We start from the raw sequence: 22,090 nt of genomic DNA on the forward strand, positions 1-22,090 counted from the left end.
CAGGAAATCATTACTAAATCCAATATTGTGAAGCTTTTGCCCTGTTTTCTTCTAAGAATTTTATAGTTTTAGAATTTATGCTTAAGTCTTTCATCTATTTTTGCATATGGTAAGGATCCAACTTCACTCTTTTGCATATGGAGATCCAGTTTTCCCAACACCATTTGTTGAAAAGACTGTGCTTTTATTCCCCTTTGGGTGGTCTTGCCACCCTTGTCAAAAATTATTTGATTATATATTTGAGAGTTTATTTCTGGGCCCTCTAGTGTATTCCACTGATCTATATGTCTATGCCAGTACCATACTGTTTTGATCATTCTAACTTTTGAAATCAGAAAGTGTGAGTCTTCCAACTTGGTTCTTTTTTAAGATTGTTTTGGCTATTTGAGGTCCTTTGAGATTCCATGTGGATTTTTGGTTAGGTTTTTCTATTTCCGTGAAAAACATGTCATCAGGATTTTGATAGTGATTGCATTGAATCTGTAGATTGCTTTGTGTAGTGTTGACATTTTAACAATATTATGTCTTCCAATCCATGAACATGGGATATGTTTCTATTTATGTCTTCTTTAATTTTGTTCAGCAGTGTTTTGTAATTTTCATTTTACATGTCTTTCACCTCCTTGGTTAATTTCTAAGTATATTATTCTTTTTGATGCTATAATAAATGGAATTACTTTTGTCATTTTCTTTTCAGATTGTTCATTGTTAGTATATAGAAATTAACTAATTTAAAAAAAAATTAGGCTGGGCACGGTGGCTCATGCCTATAATCCCAGCACTTTGGGAGGCTGAGGTGGGTGGATCACCTGAGGTCAGGAGTTCAAGACCAGCCTGGCCATCATGGCGAAACCCCATCTCTACTAAAAATACAAACATTAGCTGGACGTGGTGGTGGGCACCCATAATCCCAGCTACTTGGGAGGCTGAGGCAGGAGAATCACTTGAACCTGGGAGGTGGATGTTGCAGTGAGCCGAGATCACGCCGCTGTACTCTAGCCAGGGCAACAGAGTGAGATGCTGTCTCAAAAAAAAAAAGAATATGCCCTGGCTTTTAGAGTTGCCAGAGTTCTTGTGCTGGTTCTTTCTCATTGATGAGGGCTGATGTTCTTTTTTCCTTTGAAGTTGCTGTCCTTCAAATGGGACTTTTTGTTTTTATGATCTTTATTGCCTCAAGAGTTTGCCTGTGGCACAAGTTGCATGTGGTTGAATGCCTGTTTCTGAATGCTTTCAAAGGGCCAAGGTTCAGCTTTACACTCATGGGCTGCATGCTCTAACTCTGGGTGGCCTGGACTGAATCCACAGCTTTGTCCACTGATTCCTCAAAGCTGAGCCCAGGCTGGGCTAGAGGGGCTGAGGTACTCCCAGACTGCTGACAACAGCATTCCATGAGGTATGGCAGCATGGGTCCATGGGCTTAAGTGCTCCTGTGGGAGCATTGCAGGTGGGAGGCATTCTGGCAGGGGCACCATGGGTGGGAGGCAGGGGTGGTGGAGGCACCATGGGCAGGAAGTGCTCCAGCAGGGTAGTTGAGGCTGTGCTGTGTGTAGGCACGACCAGACAGGGACTATGCGAGGGGCTGGTGGACAGCAGGGTGCACAGATCAGGCTCACCCTGGTCCCACAGGAAAGAAAGCCCTGTTCTCTCCAGGTCTGGCAGCTTATACAGGTCAGAGCCACCCCTTCCTAAGGAGCTGTTTAGGGCCTTGAATATATCCTGGCACTTGGCAACCCTGTGTGGGGTTCCCAGTTTCCTCCCCCTTCAGTCCTGGCATCTAGGTCATCTCTCTAACCTCTTTCAGTGTGATTTCTCAGATTGTCTGTCTGGATTATGCCAGTTTAGTTGATACTCTGGTCTGTCTCAATGGGAGAAGTTATTTCTGGCTATGACTAGTCAGCCATCTTGTTTGGGTCCTCTGCAACTGATTTCTGTTCATATCCTGCTCCTTTGCTGAATTCATAGTTGATTTTTTTATAGTGAAAGGTTTAAAATAATTTCACATTCCCGTTTGTGTATTTTCTATAGCTACTTTCTTTGTGGTTACCATGGGATTACAATTAACATCCTAGGTTATAACACTCTAATTTGAGCTTATAAAAGTTTAACTTCAATAATATCCAAAAATCCTGCTCATCTACAGCTTTATTCCCACACCTGTCAGTTGTTGGTGTCACAAATTACATCCGAACATTATGTACCCACAAACAAACTCTTAAATGAGGTAGTCTCTTAGGTTGTATAGAAAACAAAAAGTGAAGTTACAGACCATTATTACAACAATAGTAGGTTTTATGATTGCCCATGTAGTTACCTTTATTGAGATATTTATTTCTGGTGTTCTTTCATTTTACCTTATAGGTTTCCATTGATCATTTCTTGCAGGGCAGGTCTAGTGGTAATGAATTCCTTCAGCTTTTATTTATCTAGGAATATCTTAATGTCTCCTTCACCTTTGAAGGACACTTTTGCCGGATATAGGATTCTTGTTTGACAGATTTTTTTGTTTGTTTGTTTGTTTGTTTTCCTTCTAGCACATTGAATATGTCAACCCACTGCCTCTGGCCTCCAAAGTTTCTGATGTGAAACATGATGATAACCTTCTTGAAAGTCCCTTGTATATGATAAGTCTCTTTCTTACTGATTTTAAGATCCTCACTTTGTCTTTGGCTTTCGATAGTTTCATTATACTATATCCCAGTATGGGTCTCTGAGTTCATGCTACTTGGAGTTTGTTGAGCTCCTGGGATGTTTATACTCGTGTCTTTCATCAAACTTTGGAAGTTTTTCATCATTATTCATGTGATCTCTTTGCCTCTTTCTCTTTTCTCCTCCTTTCAAAACTCCCACAATGTATATACTCATCCAATTGATGGTGTCCCACAGATCTCTTAGATTCTCTTCATTTTTCTTCAGTCTTTTTTTTTCTGTTCCTCAGAGTCATAGTTGCAATTGTCCTATCTTAAAGTTAGCTGATTCTTCAGCCTGTTCAGATATGCCTTTGAATCTATATAGTGAATTTTTCATTTTGTACTTCTCAGCTCCAGAATTTCTCTTTGGTTCTTTTTTAGGTTCTGTAGCTCTACTGATACTTACACGTTTTTCATACATCATTTTCTTGATTCTGTCTGCACCTTCCTTTAGTTCTTTGCACATCTTTAAGACAGCATTTTAAGAGCTATGGTAGATTTTGCCATCAGGTCTTTTTCAAGGACAATTTCTATGATTTATTTTTTGCCTTTGAATGTGCCATACTTTCCTGTTTCTTTGTATGCCTTGTGATTTTTTGTTGTTGTTGAAAACTAGACATTTAAATCTATTAATGTGCTAAGTCTGGAAATCAGATTTTCTCCTTTCACTAGGGCTGGTTGTTTTAGTATTATTTTTATTTATTGTTTTTGGTTTTTGTAGACTGAGTAAGGAAACAGGGATCAGCCTATGTCAGAGATAGAAATATAAACTTAAGGTCTTCCCAGGTATTTTCTTTGCATCTTTTCCTGGACATGCGTGATCATTTTCCAATTTTGTCCATATTTACAGTTGTTTTTGAATGTCCCAGTCTTTAATGTCTGGCTCCCAAAAGGAGAAAAAGAGAAAAATAAATACAGGAAGAAAAATTGGCTCTGGCCCTTTAAGTTCCCTGGAAGTCATTTCAGGGGAGCAGGGGGGCTCTTGCAACACCCGGAGGAGGTGCAACAACAATGGCTGGCAGCCTCTTTGACTACACCCATGTGATCTTTGGCAGCAATCAGTGATCAGAGTACAGATCTCCATACCTGGAGGACAAGGTCCTTTTTGCCTACGTGGGCTCCTGCAAGCTGAGTACAAACTGCTCCAGGAGCACATGCACAGCTGCCTGCCAGGGAGCTAGGAGTGGAGGATGGCTTGCTGCAACAGTGTTAAGAACTGAAAATGACCCAAATTAATGCACTTTATCATTTAGTCCTTTTCTTGGAAGTTGCAAGCCTTCAGTGGACTACAGAGTTCCAAGATAATTACTTTAGACAGATTCTGCCAGTGCAGTTGTTGTCTAAGTTGGGAGACAGATTCCTGGTGGTTCCTACTTTGTCATCTTTCTTGAATCCCTCTGTGATTTCTTATGGCAGAAATTATGTTAATAGTAAACTCAACATAAGTGATAGAGTTTTTTGGTTCTTAATAAATCAGATTTTTGTTTTTTGTGTTTAGAATGGCAGCCCAAGGTAACTATGCTGGTGGTTTTATGGCTTATGGTGCTACATATACCCACAGTGATATAATATGTCTAAAAAGGTATGATTATTGGTATTAGGAATAAAAGCTTCATTAGCCAAATATTTTAAAGCTTTTTTTTTTTCTTTTTTGCAGGGCAGAGGTGGGGAGGGGTTAGATTATTTCATCTGCCCTACAGTTGGCATAATAAAGAGTAAGCCCTTAGTTTTGGGAATGTATGCAGTAAGCTAGGCATCCTTGCGTCAGCTGTCATAGAAGTCCCTGTCCTCTTAGTCTTCAGTAAACATTAGGATATACCAGGACTTATATTCTGTACCACAGAGTTCAGCATTCAATTAAATATGGTCTTATATCATAGTCTAAATAATTTGTTAATAATTATAAGGTTTTGAGGGGCAGTTGTTATGCCTCTTGTTTGTACGCACAGTGCCTAGTAGGTATTCGGTAAACACTTGTTGATTAGGTTATCATGTATAAGCAGTAATTTTTTTGTGGAATAATGAAGGTCTTGAAACTTGAGTAGACATTAGACTGAAAGTATGCACAACTTCCTGTGAATTATGTGTAAATTTATAGATTTGAACTTTGACTCGCATACTAAGGATTCTTTTACTGATTTCAGAGTGGTAGTGCTGATATTTCCTAACATTTACTGAGTACTCTCTCTGTGCCTGGCATCGATCTAAACAGTTTACGTACATTAACTCATTTAATACTACCTTATGAAGTATTCTTTAAATCCATATGGTATATGAGGAAACTAAGATATAAACAAGTTAAACTTTTTCTTAAATACACAGAGTTAATAAGTGATAGAGCCAGGATTCAAACCCAGAAAAAAACAGCTAAAAGCCTACGTCCTTAACTTCTATGTTATACTGCCTCCCAGTGTTACATATATGACGTTTCCAATTTTTATTGGACTTAAGGGCCTAAATTCATCAAACCTCCCTCCTCTAAACACATACACGTGTGCGTGCGTGCACAGACACACACACACGCAGACACACACACACACACCTATTTTAATCTTTTGTTATTAGGTACAGTTATTAGACCATCTTGGGATCATGGCGTTTTCTGTAACTTAAACTACCTACCTTTAGGTGAATTGAGTTAGAATTGAGTATTTGACACAAATATTACTTCTATTCCAGATTATGAACATTTCAAAACTCTATTTCATAAGTAATAAACATGATTTTGGCAATATTCCAAACACTGCTGTCGTTGGAAGTGTTAGGTTAGATAGAATTCTGAGTACTTTATTAAGTTAAATAGACACTGACAAAGGAATATTTTTATAAAGATCTGATAAGCCTTCTGGTCTGTATAAACCCTGTCTGTCCTACAAGTGTACAAATGTAGAAGATAGCAAAATCTGAGAAATATTATAGTCAATTAGTCACTCCTAAAATGTAGCGTTTTTACTTTGTCCATAGTGTTTATTGCAAAACAGCATAGGAATAATGGAGTCTTAAGAGTAAAGCTCAGTTGCCAAATAGGAAAGCTTATACTAAAATGGATTCCAATTTCTTAGTGAAAATCAAAACTTGATTGCATAGAAAGTATAAGAATTTCATGTTCATGCACATCCCTGATCCATAAATCAGGACTTTTAATATAGATTTCATATCTTCAGCCAGAGTGAGCTTGCTTGCTTGCTTTTTTTTTTTTTTTTTTTTTGAGACCTAATCTTGCTCTTGTCACCCAGGCTGGAGTGCAGTGGCGTGATCTCGGCTCACTGCAACCTCCGCCTCCCAGGTTCAAGCGATTTTCCTGCCTCAGCCTCCTGAGTAGCTGGGATTACAGGCGCCCACCACCACACTCAGCTAATTTTTGTACTTTTAGTAGAGATAGGGTTTCGCCATGTTGGCCAGGCTGGTCTCGACCTCCTGACCTCAGATGATCCACCTGCCTCGGCCTCCCAAAGTGCTGGAATTACAGGCGTGAGCCACCGTGCCCAGCCAAGAGTGAGCTTTCTAATTAGTATATTCTTGAGTCGGATGTTAGTAGGGAAAAATGTGTATGTGTATAAAATATATATAATTATTGCCTAACTAAATCAAGGATGATTTATTGTTTAAATGTAATTTGAGTCAGTAGACCATGTGTAAGAGAGAAATTTTTGCTAAGTCTCTAAGATTATGGGGAATATTTGTTACAGCCCCAGGCCTAGATTATCCTGACTAATTAATACCCTATAGAAAGGGTATCCAGATAATCATTAGAGACCCCTATTTGTATTGGAGAGAGAACATCAGTATTAGTGAAGCCCTATGATAACTCAAGTCACTAGTCTTAAATATGATTTGTTCAATGTAGAGCTGATACTAGAGTAGGTGTGTCAGAGAAAGCTTTCTAAGTATGCACAAAAACACAGTATTTGTTAGAATGAACTGTTAGATAACTAAATCAGGAGAGTCATGAACTTTCTTTTCTCATATGACAGAAAAAAAATTAGATACTCTTTTTTGAGTGAACGCTGTGAGCCGAACATAAACCTTGCAAGAAGCAGCAAGATCTGCAAGAATAGCTAAACCATCATTTAAAAAACAGTCTTTGTGTGCAGCAAACTTGGGCATATATGCTGACCTTATACTGATAATTTCAATTTTGTTCTCACCCTTTGTTGGTTGTCCATGATAGAGTTAAATATGACTGACTAATCTGTATGGTTATAAAAGCACATTAAGGAATATAGGTTTAGTATGGTAGCATCAATCCCTTTTGTATTTTTATACATGAGAAAATTCCGCTTTTATTTTTATGAGCTTATGTGGAAACTGGGTAAGGTAAACAATGATACGTAAGAATATGACTGCTAGTAGAAGTAAATATAGGTAAGTTGCATGTTATCTAGGAAGAGTTATTAGAGTACTGAGAATTGTCACATAAAGTATTTTCAGTTGATCTGCTAATAGATGCATTGAAAGCTAGCATTTGACATTTAAGCCTACTCTTAAAATAGTAGAGAAAGCTAGGAGGAAAGTTTTTCTTCTCCAAGGCATTATGTTCTTTCTGTACTGAAGTATTATGCTTTTCCTTCCCATAATCTGTCTGATAACATTTTTATTTTCTATGTATCTTCTTTGTATTTTATAGCACTGTGAGGAACTATAAGTTGTCAAAACCAGTATGTATGGATTGAAGAGTGACAGAAAGGGTAAATATATAGATGAACTATATTAATTGTATCAAACAATTTTTATGAGCTCTAAAATGTATGTGGAATTAAAACTCATGATATCAGCAACTCAAAAAGTGGGAAGGGTATACATAAAGTGTTTTAAGGTCTTAGAGTTAGCTATAAAGTGATAGAAGTACTGATTTGTATTAGACTGTAATTAGCAAGGATGGTTTTAATCATTAGGGTAACCATGATTGAAACAGTAAAAGAATTATTAGCTAGCAAAAGAAATTGAATAATAAAAACTACTTGATAAAATCAAAAGAAGGCAAGAGAGAAGAGAAAGAATATAAAACAGGTTAATTGGAAGAAACAAACAATAGGCTAATGGATAAAATTTAAAATATATTAATGACATCAAATGTAAATGGTTTAAATATTCCAGTAAAAGACAAATTTGTTTGAAAAATTTGGAAGACTAAATTTCTTTCTTTTTCTTTTGAGTCAGAGTCTTGCTGTGTTACCCTGGCTGGAGTGGCACGATCTCGGCTCCCTGCAACCTCTGCCTCCTTGGCTCAAGCAATCCTCCCACCTCAGCCTCCCAAGTAGCTGGGACTACAGATGCATGCCACCACACCTAGCTAATTTTCTTTATTTTTTGTAGAGACAGAGTTTTGCCATGTTGCCCAGGCTGGTCTCAAACTCCTGAGCTCAAGCGATTTGCCCACCTTGGCTTCCCAAAGTGCTGGGATTATAAATTTCTTTAAAACCAAAATATATTTCATTTTCAAGGGATATATGTTACATATAAGAACACAAAAAGGTTGAAACTAAAAGGATTAAAATATACCATGCAAATGCTAATCAAAGGAAAGCTGATGAAGCTATGCTAATATCAGGCAAAGTAGACATTAAGGCAAAAAGCAATACTAGACGTAAAGAAGGTCATTTCATAATAATATAAAAGGTCCATACACTGGAAAGACATAATAATTCTAAATTCATGTGAACTTAATAATTTGGCTTTAAAGATATAAAGCAAAATATGACAGAGCTCAAATGAGTATGGCCACAAATTTCATTTCTCTAGAAGCTAAACCAGAGAGTCTAGCTGTGTGATTTAGAACAAATGAAGTGAGCCCACAATGTTTCCAGGCCATAGCACAGGAAGAGGGAACCCAAACAGCTCAGGAATTACACAGGTTTGAGTTTGGGTTCAGAGATGACAAGGAATGAAAATTATATCAGATGGAAATTTGCATCTACAAAAATAAATGAAGAGCCCTGGAAATGCTGAGTGTATATGAATAGATATAAAAGTCTTTTTTCTCTCATTTAAGAAACTTTTTTCTTAAAGATAATTGCTTAAAACAAGAATAATAATATGTTATGGAATTTTTCACATAAGTAGAGGTTTTTTTGTTTTTTTAAAGCAGTATAGTTAATATACCAGTAGTGGAGATAAAATGGAATTATGAAAATTACTTACCAAACAATGACAAAAAGAAAAAAAAATGACAAAGATGAGACATAGTAAACCAATAGCTAGATAGCAGATATATACCCAATCATACATTAAATGTAAATGGTCTAAATACCATTAAAAAATGGAGATTATCTAATTTGATTTAAAAAAAATTTCATTTACATATTGTCTACAAAAACTCACATTGAATATAAAAACACAGGTTAATAGTAAACAGCTGAGGCTGGGTGCGGTGGCTCATGTATGTAACTCCAGCACTTTGGGAGGCAGAGGAGGGTGGATCACTTGAGGTCAGGAGGTTGAGACTAGCCTGGCCAACATGGTGAAACCCCATCTTTACGAAAAATTAAAATTAGCTGGGCGTGGTGGTGGGCACCTGTAATCCCAGCTACTCAGGAGGTTGAGGCAGGAGAATCGCTTGAACCCAGAAGGCAGAGGTTACAGTGAGCCAAGATCGCGCCATTGTACTCCAGCCTGGGTGACAGAGAGAGACTCCATCTCGATTTAAAAAAAAACAAAACAAAAAGTAAACAGATGAAAAAAGATATACCGTGTAGACACTAATAAAAAGAAAACAGGAGTTCCACAATTAGTATCAGATAAAGTAGATTTTAGAGCAAGAAGTATGAAGGACATTTGATAATATAAAAGGGGTCAGTTTACCAAGAGTATATAGTGGTCTTAAACATGTAGGCCCCTGATAATGGAGCATTAAAATAGATGAAGGAAAATTAATAGAATTCAAAGGAGAAATAGACAAATATACAGTTATAGTTGGGGTCTGCAACATTATTTCTCAATAATTGATTCAGTTGAACTGTAGTCTACCACAAGAGGCATGATTTATCCTTGTTACATTAGTTATAATGTTTCCATTCTAATTGGGAGTTGCTCTCTCATTAGCCAAAAGATTATTCCTGCTAACCCTGATTATCAAAGTAGTGTTAAAGTGCACATTCTATTCTAAGTGTCAACAACCAGAGATCAGTAAAAATAGCAAATACTTATTGGGGCTTACTAATTTCTAGATGTATTTGTGTCCTGTTGTTATTATAGCAAATTACCACAACCTTAGTTGCTTATAACAACACAGATTTATTTTACAGTTCTGGAGATCAGAAGTTCAAAATGCATATCACTGGGCTAAAATCAAGGGGCCAGTAGGATTATGTTCCTTCTGGAAGCTGTCGTGGGGATCTTTTCCTTGCATTTTCTAACTCCTAGAGGCTGTCTGTATTCCTTGGCTCATGGCTCCCTTCTAAAGAAGTAAAAAGGCCTGTATTTCAGATGGAATACTTGATCTGTGTAATCCATCAAATAGATAAAACCACTTTTGGTTTATTGAAACAAGACCATGAAAGTAAAGTTTTGAAAAAGAAAACAAATTTTCAATTCGAATCCCCTTTGCAATTCTGATGACAGTTTTTCTCCTGGTGCTCTGCTTAGGTATGGGTAAGCAGGGGTGAGACGGATTTTAGTATACTTTAGACTTTTGAAGACAAAATATCTAATTTTACCAAGTTTTTATGAGCAGCCAGAGATTTTGCCTTTGCTACCTAGTGTTTTTTGTCCAGTCATTTTTTTTTTTTTTGCGATGGAGTCTCGCTCTGTCGCCCAGGCTGGAGTGCAGTGGCCTGATCTTGCCTCACTGTAAACTCCGCCTCCCGGGTTCACGCCATTCTCCTGCCTCAGCCTCCCAAGTTGCTGGGACTACAGGCGCCCGCCACCATGCCCAGCTAATTTTTTGTTGTTTTAGTAGAAATGGGGTTTCACCATGTTAGCCAGGATGGTCTCGATTTCCTGATCTTGTGATCCGCCCGCCTCGGCCTCCCAAAGTGCTGGGATTACAGGCGTGAGCCACCCAGCCTTGTCCAGTCATTCTTAAAAATCACATGTTAAGTGAGTTCATGGACTATTTGCTGAGCACTTGGCAACATCCTCAGCAAATGCCCTCATTTCATTTTGTTGTTGTTGTTTGTTCTCTAGATCTTAAAGGACTTTTTGATATTTTTATATATGCCTATGAGCTTTTCCCATTTAGGATATACATGTGATTTAGATATCTATCTATCTTTTTTGTTTTGTTTTGTTTTTTCTGAGATGGAGTATTTCCCTGTCACTACTCAGGCTGGAGTGCAATGGCACGATCTCTGCTCACTGCAGCCTCCACCTCTTGGGTTCAAGCAATTCTCCTGCCTGAGCCTCCCAAGTAGCTGGGATTACAGGTGCACACCACCACGCCTGGCTAATTTTTATATTTTTAGTAGAGACAGGGTTTCACCATATTGGCCAGGCTGGTCTCGAACTCCCAACCTTGTGATCCACCTGCCTCGGCCTCCCAAAGTGCTGGGATTACAGGCCCAAGCCACCACCCCGGCCTCAGATTTTTATATATACGTTTGGATGGAGTAAAGTAGGCTATTGTCTGAGTAATTACCATTTCCTTTTATTTGCAAGAAAATAACAATTTTAATTATTTGAGAATGGCCAACTTCCTGTGTCTGGTATGTTAACGAGTGAATCTATAGTGTCAGTCTGGTAGGAGAGTATGGTAGAATAGTCATTAATGCCTTTCTAACATCTAGTGCTGATCTAGGACTAATTTATGTTCTTAGTAATCAGTGATACTTTCAAGCAATGGCTCCTGAGATACATATTGTGTTATATTACGAAATGTCTTCCTAGGAACAAAAGTCTTGATTAGTCACTTGGTTTTATGGGATTGATATGATTACATGAATCGTGTGTGTGTGTATGTATGTATATTAATATGTCCGTATGTTCTTACTCCTGAGTTATTTGTCATGAAAATAGAAATCATTGAGTTATGCCTTTATTTTGCCAGTTGTCTAAAATATTTCAAGTACTTTTTAAAAAATTGATGCGTTGCTTTCTAGCTTTTATTGTTGCAGAGCTTGGAACCATTATACTTCCTAAACTAGCTGCGGCTTCTTACAGGGAAAAAATAAGTGTTTAGAATAGCAGAGTAGAATTTGAGGGGGGAATTATATTCACATAATTTGTTTATATGTATACTAGAAACAATTAGACAATTAAATAGAAAACAAGGGGGAAAAATCTATTCACACATGGCTTCTTCTCTCAAGGAGTTTATTTTTTGACATAAATGCAACAGCAAGGACCTGTAAGACATTTATCCTTGAGAGTAAGCTTTTGATTAGTCCAATGTCATAGACTAAATGAGAGTATTTGTTTGGGTGGAGAATATGCTGTTTCGGGAGGAGCAGCAGACAGTAGGAAAGGAGCCAAGAATACACAATTGAGAAACAGTTTTCTAACAGTGTAAGATGACTTACTTAACATTGATTATTAAAGATTGTAGAATATTCATATTTGGGCATTTTAGGATAGTTTCTCATTTTCCCAGAAAGGCTGAAAGAGGGCATACTGGCTTAAAATTTCATAGTCATCTTAAGGGGTTCCTTTCAGAAAAGTATGTTCAAGCTGGACATATTTAACTTTTGGGTGCTCTATAACCTCTAAGGATTTAGGTGTAAAGTATGTGAAAAACATGTAAAAGATTCCATAAAGCCCCCAAAAGTCTTGAGTTTTGACCTCCTCAGTCACTTCTTGTGACTAACATGGAGAAAAGAGAAATCAAAATTTTATCGACTTTATGTTTGTTTTTAGTTTATAAATTACCCTTGTTTTATCTCTACATTCAGGCTCTGTAAATTTATACCAAGAAACTGCTAGAAAAATTACATTTTAAGTCAAGAAATAGACATCAATAACATACTTGAATGCTTTCTCCCTCCCAACCCCAGGCACTAGTAATGGGGGGAAACATTGATGTCATATGAGTCTTCAAATTCAGTATATGTTAAACTTCTGTTTAAAGTCACTTTGCTTCCTAGAGGTGGAGTTTCAGCACTAAGGAAAAAGAACAGTCTCGATCCTTATTACATATGTGCATTGTAGGGTATGATAAGAAGCTCAGTTTATAACCCAGGTACCCTATTAGACTGTTTAGGGACCATAGCTACTTTGTGGTTGGCTTAATAGAGAAGGAAAGATTTGTATAACATCTTAATTTCTTAATCAACATTTGCCACAATTTGAAACCTAGAGTTTATTATGATGTGTGAGTAATAATTTAAATTCTGTCTTAAGGAAGCAATTTTTAAAACATGAAGCAGTGTGTAGGCTACACGGTACAGCTTGTTGCAGGAAGAAAACTCATACATACGTACATATGAAATATATGTGATGCACATATACATACATATATGGAGAAGATTTTTTTGTTTTTTTTTTTTTTTTGAGACAGAGTTTCGCTCTTGTTGCCCAGGCTGGAGTGCAATGGCGTGATCTCAGCTCACTGCAACCTGCGCCTCCTGGGTTCAAGCAATTCTCCTGCCTCAACCTCCCCAGTAGCTGGCAGTACAGGCACACGCCACTACACCTGGCTAATTTTTGTATTTTTAGTAGAGAGGAGGTTTCACCATGTTGGCCAGACTGGTCTCAAACTCCTGACCTCAGGTAATCCGCCCGCCTCAGCCTCCCAAAGTGCTGGGATTACAGGCATGAGCCATCGCTCCCGGCCAGAAGATTATTATTTTTTTAATTTTTTGACCTTATTTTTTCTGGGGCCACCGTTCCCACAGCTGAGGTGGGGATGCTGCCCCATAGAAGATGATTTTGATTTGGGAAGAAAGACAGAAAGTATAATTTTCTCCTTGCCAAATATTTGTAATTCAGGTTTTACCTTTGTAAATAATCCTAGTGCCAAGATTTTAGGTTATTTATATAAATGTCAGTGAAAACTTAGTTTCAACCCTTAGAAAATGTATTGATATATATATATGGAATATATTTATATGCCTTAAGAAATAATCTTAGGTAAAATTTCATTTCTGCTTCACCACCTTATTTTTTTAAGTAAATGCTGTTTCTGTGCTGCAAGTTACATTCACCTCAAATTTAAAAACCAACAGAAAGTATCTATACCCTTTGATCAGCATGAAGTAAGGTCTTAAGCAGGAGGTTAATGAAAGTTCTTGCAGTGCTGAAGTTAATTCAATTTGGTAACCTTCTTATTTGCTTAGAAAATTGTGCAGCTGGGAAATCTTAGTTTAAATCTTATTTAATTCACATTTGTTGCTGATAAAATTTATGTTGCCTACCAATATATCATTCTGTGGAAAGCCAGATTGTATTTGTTTCTTGATTGCTATTCTTATCAACTTTTATGAGATAATAAAAATTACAGAAGCTTAGAGAAAGGTGATTTTTTCAGGGGAATATGTACTCTGGTTTTACTGATTGCTTATTTGGGAAAATGCTAACATACCTTATAACATGTTTAACAAATATTTGTTGATTAAATGAACTGATACAGATAGATGAAGATTATTCTTTTTTTTTTTTTTTTTTTTTTTTTTCTGAGATAGAGTCTCGCTTTGTCACCCAGGCTGGAGTGCAGTGGCACGATCTCAGCTTACTGCAACCTTTGCCTCCTGGGTTCAAGCGATTCTCCTGCCTCAGCCTCACAAGTAGCTGGGATTACAGGCTTATGCCACCACACCCTCCTAATTTTTGTATTTTTAGTAGAGACGGGGTTTCGCCATGTTGGCCAGGCTAGTCTCAAACTCCTGACCTCATGTGATCTGCCCACCTCAGCCTCCCAAAGTGCTGGGATTACAGGTATGAGCCACTGTGCCCGGCCTGAAGATTATTATTTTTCTAATTGACTTAGATATCACTTCATCCATAAACATTTTCCTTTGTTTGCCTATTATGAGTGCCTACTGTGTGGTAGGCACTAAATTAAGTGTTCACTTAATCTTGAAACTACTTTATAAAGCAGAAAGTATGATATCAGCTTAACAGATGAGGAAACCGAAGTTTGGAAAGGTCAACTAACTTGTCCAAGATTGTCAAGCTTACCAGGATTCAAATTTAGGCCTATCAGACTAAAAAGCTCAGGTTGACCCAAAAATATACCTTCTCCCTTTGTTTATATGACCTATTTAATTAGTTTCTTCTATATTTTCATAGCATTTATTACTCAAAAACAAAACTATAGAAACCCATTATAGATTAATTTTACTAAGGTATAGTTTACATAAAATAAAATGTGCCACTTTAAAATTTATAGTTGGATGAGTTTTGTCAGATGAATAGTCATTTAACTACCAGCACAACAATCAAAATCTAGAACATTTCCATCGTCCTCAAAAGCCCCTCATCTATGTCCCATTATAAGTCACTCCCTTCCTGCCACTGCTCATTAACTTTTATCCCTATGATTTTCTTTTTCCAGAATGTCACATAAATGAAATTATATAGTAAGTACGCTTTTGTGTCTGACTTCTTTCACTTAGTGAAATGCTTTTGAGATTCATCTATGTTGTGGCAGGTTATCAGTATCAGTGCATTGCTGTGTTGTGTTCCATTGTATGGATGAATCACAGTTTATCCAGTCACCATTTGGTGGACATTTGGGTTGTTTCCAGCTTGGAATTATCATTAATAAACTGCTGTAACCATACATGTTCATCACCTGTTTAGTTTTAAAATTTCTGGATTATTATGGCATTCTCTGGAGTCATATGGCCTTCTAACGAGATCATAGATTCCTTAGTTTTAGATATGAGATACATCATTGAAGGCTGTGAGCCCTTTGTTAGAAATTGGAGATGAATTTGTTGATTGCTTTCAAAATTTGGAGATGACATTTGAGACACGCCTTTTAAAAAAATTAGCATGTAGTAGTAGTAGTAGTAGGAAATAAATGACATAAAAAGTACAGGGAAATGTAGTATAATGGCAAACACTGGATAAGGTAAATTTGGGTTCTGAGCCTATAATCTGGTTTCATTTTCCAGCTGTATCTCTTAAGAGATTTTGGACAAGTTGAGACTTGAAAAAACTAGTAACTGCTCTAAAAGAAAAATGGAACTTACATTTCCACATTCTTGAGTATATACACGTATCTCATTTAGTTCTCAAGACACCTGTGAGGTACCTGTGAGCTAGATAGTACTAGTGCTAGTGTACTAATGAGAAAACCGTGATTCAGAGAAGTGAAATAACTGGCAGTGGAAGAAAAGCTAGTAAGTGATTGAGTCAACAGTTGACTCTATATCAGTTTCCTTATCTGAAAAACGAAGGTAATACCACTTTGTAGATATGAGAATTAAGTGGGATTACATTAATAAGGACTCAAAACTGCTGCTAGTCTCTTCCTCTACCCCCCTTTTTATAAAGATCCCCACTTCCCAGTCTCTTGACCTGCCATTCTGTTAACTATTAATTACTAAGAGAAATTTATAATATGGATATTACTCTTATGTATCTTTAAAATTGCAAAAGATTATGCAGTGTCTGAAGGCTGTATATTAAATGTTTCTTTATCATAAACATTAGAAAAAACATTACTTCAAATTGCAAGTAGAATTTGCAGTATTGTTTATTCTACCAGATTATCCTTACATGTTTCCATTAGCATATTCTCACAATCATTTTTCTGATATGCTTTCTGCATTGCTTTGTGAAGTAGTTCAAAACTGCATTCTATATAAAAAATTATCCTAATAATAACTCATTTAAAAACCAATTTGGGGCTGGGTGCAGTGGCTCATGCCTGTAATCCCAGCACTTTGGGAGGCCAAGGCAGGTGGATCACCTGAGGTCAGGAGTTCAAGACCAGCCTGGCCAACATAGTGAAACCCCGTCTCTACTAAAAGTACAAAAAAAATCAGCCAAGCATGGTGGCGCACACCTGTAATCCCAGCTACTTGTGAGGCTGAGGCAGGAGAATCGCTTGAACCCAGGAGGCAGAGGTTGCAGTGAGCCGAGAATGTGCCACTGCACTCCAGCCCAGGTGACTGACAAGACTCTGTCTCCAAAAAAATTTAAAAAAAAAAATTGGGCACTGATTTCTTCCACATATAATTTCTTCTGCATAGCTAATACTCTGTATCTTATGATTTTTAAAATTACTATAAGCAGGCTTCTTGATGAACCTTTCTCCTTTAGACATTCCAGTTTGCAGGATGGCACCAAACTTGGTAAAAGATGTTTCATAAAAACTTATTGTCAACAACTATTCTATAGAACCTGTGTTTGAACCATGCAGAGTAAACACATCATTAAGTTTTCTTTTTCTTGGCTTTCCTAATGAGTGGAGAAATCTTAACACAGCTGGAGAAGCCTGGAACTCCTTTCTGAGCTGATTTATTTACATAGCATATGCTTAGTTTGACACGTTGCTTAGAAGCAAGCAGAGAGCTTTTAAAGTTAAGTGCTATACAGTACTTCAAAGAACATTTTAGCTACACTGTAATTGTTCAGCTTTTCTGGATACAAAGCATCTCTTTGCTGTTAAAAAACATTCCTGTCTCACTTTTTTATGTTATGGCTTTCAATGCTAGAGAAAAGTAAGCTGAATGTATTTAAAAGCTCTTTTTAAAAACATATTTTAGTTTCAGAAGCTGATGCATAATGCTAGTAGTTTAAGATTGTGTCTGCACAACCAAGGGTAAATCTTTCTGCTCTTATCTAGTTGGTGTGAAAGTATATGGTGACTTGGAGCCATAATATGATACTATGGTCTGATGTAAAGAACTTACACTTCAAAGCCAGATTAAATCTAGGTTTAAATCCCACTATGTGCTTACTAATAATTTTTCTTCAGCAAAGTTAAGAACTACTCAGTTCTTCAACCATATGTGGGTGATAAAAAAAAATCTTCTTAGGGTTTGATTTCAATAACCGAAAGTATATCTAATGCTTAGCATATATGGTAAAACTACTTGTTAAACCTTTCCTTTTTCTGTGACCTTCCCCACCCTCCCAAAAAGGAACAACTTCCTTTCTCATTGAAATGAATATTTTTTTAGCCTAAATATGTTTTATTAAGGTTTGAGGATAAATGAGAGTAGCAGGGTTGACCTACTTATGGAGTGCTGATGATGATTTTCATTCAGCACAAGCTCTGGATTGTGGGAAGAATAGGTTGCCATACAGGTAACAAAACCCAATAGAATAGTTTGAAAATGAACATACATAACTATAAACATGGCGACAAAATACATGCCTTCAGTGTGTCTGAATAAGGTACGTTTGAGTGGAATGCCTGAATAGGCATTGATAGAGGGAAATATATATATAAATAAAAAATGCCCTGCATCTTCAAGGAATTCAATCTAGAGAAAAATACCCACAGATTCATAATTACTTGCAAACCAGACTTGAAGAATTTGTGTAATTGAGATATAGTAAAGGGCTACATGGGGAGAGAGTGATTAATTTGTACATTGAGAAACTTTCTGGTGAGATGGTATGACAGAGACTGTGGGTTTCCTCCCGGGGTCTGTTTTCTCCTTAATAATAGAACCCAGTTTTTTCCACTTGGCATGTGGCTGCCTAGAACAGAGGTGCCTCCTAGCTTCCCTTGCAGCTAGAGGTGGCCATGTGACTAAGATTTGACTAATGAAATGTTGGAAATGTTGTGTGAAGCTTGAGGAAAGTCTCATTAGTGTGAATTAGTTCTACTGAGAGATGTGCTGTTTTGCCCTTCTGCCTTTCTTTTTCTTTCTGGGATACAGCACAGACATGATGGCTGAGGCTTCAGTAGCTTTCTTGGGGCATAAGGTGATGTAGAAAGATAGAAAGCACCTAGGTCCTTGATGAGCACGTAGCTGCATATATGCTCCAGACTGCCTATTTCTAGATATATTTTATATGAGTGAAAACCCAAGCTGGAACATAAGATGGTTTATTTCTGGTGTCTGTTACTAATAGCAAAACCTGTTCCTCACAGGTACAGATAGCAGTGTGGTACAAGCATCTGACTCCCTCTAACCCCACATCTAGTTACCACTGAAATGACTATAAATATATCTAAATAGAGTGTACCAGCATTGAAAACACCAAAAAGGAAGTGTTCACATACCTGAAATATCAACATCCCAAGAAAAAGAAATAACTGCAGTAGGTTGAAATGTATCAAATATGTTAAAAATCTGTGAATTCATATGTTACTTTTTTTTAAAGCTCCTTATGTTTGGGGACTAGGGAGCCAATTCATTGTTTTGAAAATTGATAAAGATTTAATCATTAATTCTGCCCTTCCCATACAAACTGTATATCTCAGGGTAACCAAGTAGTTGGCAAGAGCAAGATTTTCTTTATAGAAATATTTTAACTATACATTAAGAAGGTCTGATAGAATATCACCCATTTTGCAACTTTTAATGAAACAATCATCAGTGATTGCTAAAAGTAATATTGGGTGAACTGCTAAAGGATAACTTTATAATGGCTTTCCTCTTGTTTTTGGGCTACAACACAGACATGGCTGAGGCTTCAGTAGCTTTCTTGGGTCATATAGTGGCTTTATAATGGATTAGGCTGAAAATAGGGATTAATCTTAACATCATAAAAAGAGAGACAGTTGAACATTATATACTTCCTGATGAAAGTTCACATCTCTATCATGAAGTATCCTTGTGAAAAATCAAACCCTACTTTTATCAAACCTCTAGATATCTAGTAACTGATATATAAGAAATATTGAGGAGACAGACTCTGAAATAAGATTCTGCAACCTTAAAAATACAGGAATGTTGCACTCAACGCCAGGGCAAAAGCACATACTCTTGATATAAAAGGTTACTTCTGTAACAAGAGAATTGTAGAAAACATTTTTTTATGCTTGTAGATTTTTTAAATTGTGGAGTCTTTGGAGTGAAATATAGAAAATAAGTTCATAAGGCAGCAGGCGGGGATGAAAGTGGGGGCTAGCTAACGGGGAGGCATACATTGAAAGGGTGTTGGATATTAATAAGTAAGGCCTATAGGATGGAAACTAAAAAATGCAATATCCGAATAAGAAACAATAAAATAGAAACTAAATAGGCAGTATATAGATTAAACTGTACCAGAAGCAACAGAGAGTGGATTAGAAAATTGTATTAGTGATGCAGACTACAAATTTGAGAAGCTCTCCCAAAATGCAGAGGAAAAGGGGGAGAAGAGATGAAAAAAGAAAATTTGAAGAAAAAGATGATTGACATAAAGGATAGAGTACAGAGATCCAATATATACAATTGACATTTTGGAAGAGACCAGAACAAATTCAACAGGAACAATTATTAAACACACTATGGGATAAAAACTTTTCTGAGATGAAGGATGACCTGAGCCTGCAATTCGAGCAGGCTTGTTGCCAAACACCAGGAAAAATTAATGAAAACAGCCTAACAACTAAAGCTATTCTGGTGAAACTTTGTACTTTCTCTTGTTAAAATCATCATCGTCGTCGTCATCATTATTATCATGATCATCAGGCATCCAGGAAGGGAGAAAAACAAGAAAACATACAAGTTGTTCACAAGGAAAGAAAAGATGGACTAGCTTTAGATTGATTGTTCTTATCATTAAACATCGGCTTGTTCTTGCCATTAAACAGTTGAGCAGTGTATACAGAGTTCTGTAGGCAATTTGGACCCTAAAATTCTTTATTCAGCCAAGTTGTTTGATGAAGAAGCAACACATATTTTCAATTCTGCAAGACTTCAAAATATATACCACCCACCTACCCTTCTAAAAGAATTATTTCAAAACATACTGTAGCTGAGAGATTCTGCAACATACAGGCAAAAGCCAAAACTTACAAATTTTTTCCAAGCATGATTTTAGGGCTTAGCTAACTCTTGAATCACTGCTTTGTAAATTGATTCAAGAGTTAACTAAAGTCATTCTCACTGGAGCACAAACTAATTATTCTGCAAAAATCAATATGCTAGTGACCCTAATTTTCAGAATTGCCTAAGATAGTTCTGAGTTTGGGCAGCATACGTATTTCCACTTGCACATAGTACCTACTTTATGCATGTGGTATATTACAGTGGTTCTCAAAGTGTGATCTCCTGACCAGAAGCATAGGTTTCACCTGGAACTTGGTAGAAAAGCAGGTTTTTAGGTCTCTACCTAGATTTAGTAAATCAGAAACTGTGGGGTTTGTGAACAGCAATCTGTGTTTGAACAAACCTTCTAGGTAATTCTAATGCCCAGTGAAATTTAGAGCCAGTTGTATTGGTTCTCAGACCAAATTAATCATCAGAATCACTTGTGTAAGACTTTGAAACATCTTTTCCCAGTCCAGATGAGACTTAATTATCTGGATTTGGAAATCACTGGTCTGATAAAGCTTAGAACCAAAAGACCACCTTATCAATTTCTAAGCCTTAGTATTTCCTATTGTAAAATAGCACTCATTTTCCTGACCATTTCATTGGATTGTTGCAGAAATTAAATGAAGAAATGAATGTAAAAGTACTTTGCAGTGTAGATAAGGAAATCCATAGCTACAAGTTCATTATCCTGTGTTTGAAAAGGGCCTCACTTAATGGTTGTTAATATTCTCTTGGAGACCAGTATATACCATCTGTGTTGGGCTTCAGTGAAGTGTTCTCCCCATGCACCTCTTTCTAGTATCTTTCCCTTTCCTAACTAAACTACCTGCCACACTACTTTTTATTTGATTTTCAAATTCAATTATTATATTTATTTTACCACCTTTTCAATGTGGATTTTTTTCACTTGTTTTCTGTATGTTCAAGTCTTTTATCTTCAAGGTTCTAAGTTATTTGAGAGCAGAAATCGTTTCTGTATATATTTTTATTTTCCTCAGTATCAGATGTTAAGCTAAGCTATGCATCTATATATCTATATACTATAGATATATAGTAATACTAAGTAAAATGCTTCATTCATTGAATTTAGTCTGTTCATTAGCTCATTGTCATTAACTGCTGTAGGAATTGATGAGGATTTTCTTTTTCTATTTGATTAATTTAGTGCTTTGATGCAAACAACTTTCCTTCTACTAGTGTGAAAAAGTGGTTGGTCTGGAACCAGTCAACATCTGTACTTCTTAAAATTATTTTTTTAAAGGTTCATCATATTATTCTTTCTGCCTAGTTTATGGTTGCTGAAGTTAAGAAAACTGGAACTAGGTGTGGTAGCTCATGCCTGTAATCCCAGCACTTTGGGAAGCCGAGGCAGGGGGTGCTGCTTGAGTTCAGAAGTTCAAGACCAGTCTGGGAAACATAGTGAGACTTCATCTCTACTAAAAATAAAAATAAAAATAAAAAATAAAAATTAGCCAAGCATGATGGTGTGCACCTGTAGTCCCAGCTACCCAGGAGGCTAAGGCAGGAGGATCACTTGAGCCCGAGAGATTGCAGCTACAGTGAGCTATGAGCATGGCACTGCACTCCAGCCTGGGTGAC

At 36.8% G+C, this 22,090-nt stretch overlaps 1 protein-coding gene across 7 annotated transcripts in view; it reads left to right on the forward strand.

Annotated features, from left to right (window-relative positions):
- GLCE (glucuronic acid epimerase) overlaps positions 1-22,090 on the forward strand; it is a 111,729-nt gene that overhangs the window by 60,282 nt on the left and 29,357 nt on the right. Inside the window, exon 1 of one of the 7 annotated variants that reach the window (XM_063698659.1) lies at positions 7,320-7,375. The exons of the other annotated variants lie outside the window; for them this stretch is intronic. The gene's annotated coding sequence lies outside the window, so the exon portion shown is untranslated. Of the gene's footprint in view, positions 1-7,319; positions 7,376-22,090 lie in introns of those variants that run through there. 7 annotated transcript variants of the gene reach the window in all.

Source organism: Gorilla gorilla, chromosome 16, assembly GCF_029281585.2.
Source record: "Gorilla gorilla gorilla isolate KB3781 chromosome 16, NHGRI_mGorGor1-v2.1_pri, whole genome shotgun sequence".
Taxonomy (NCBI): Eukaryota; Metazoa; Chordata; class Mammalia; order Primates; family Hominidae; genus Gorilla; species Gorilla gorilla.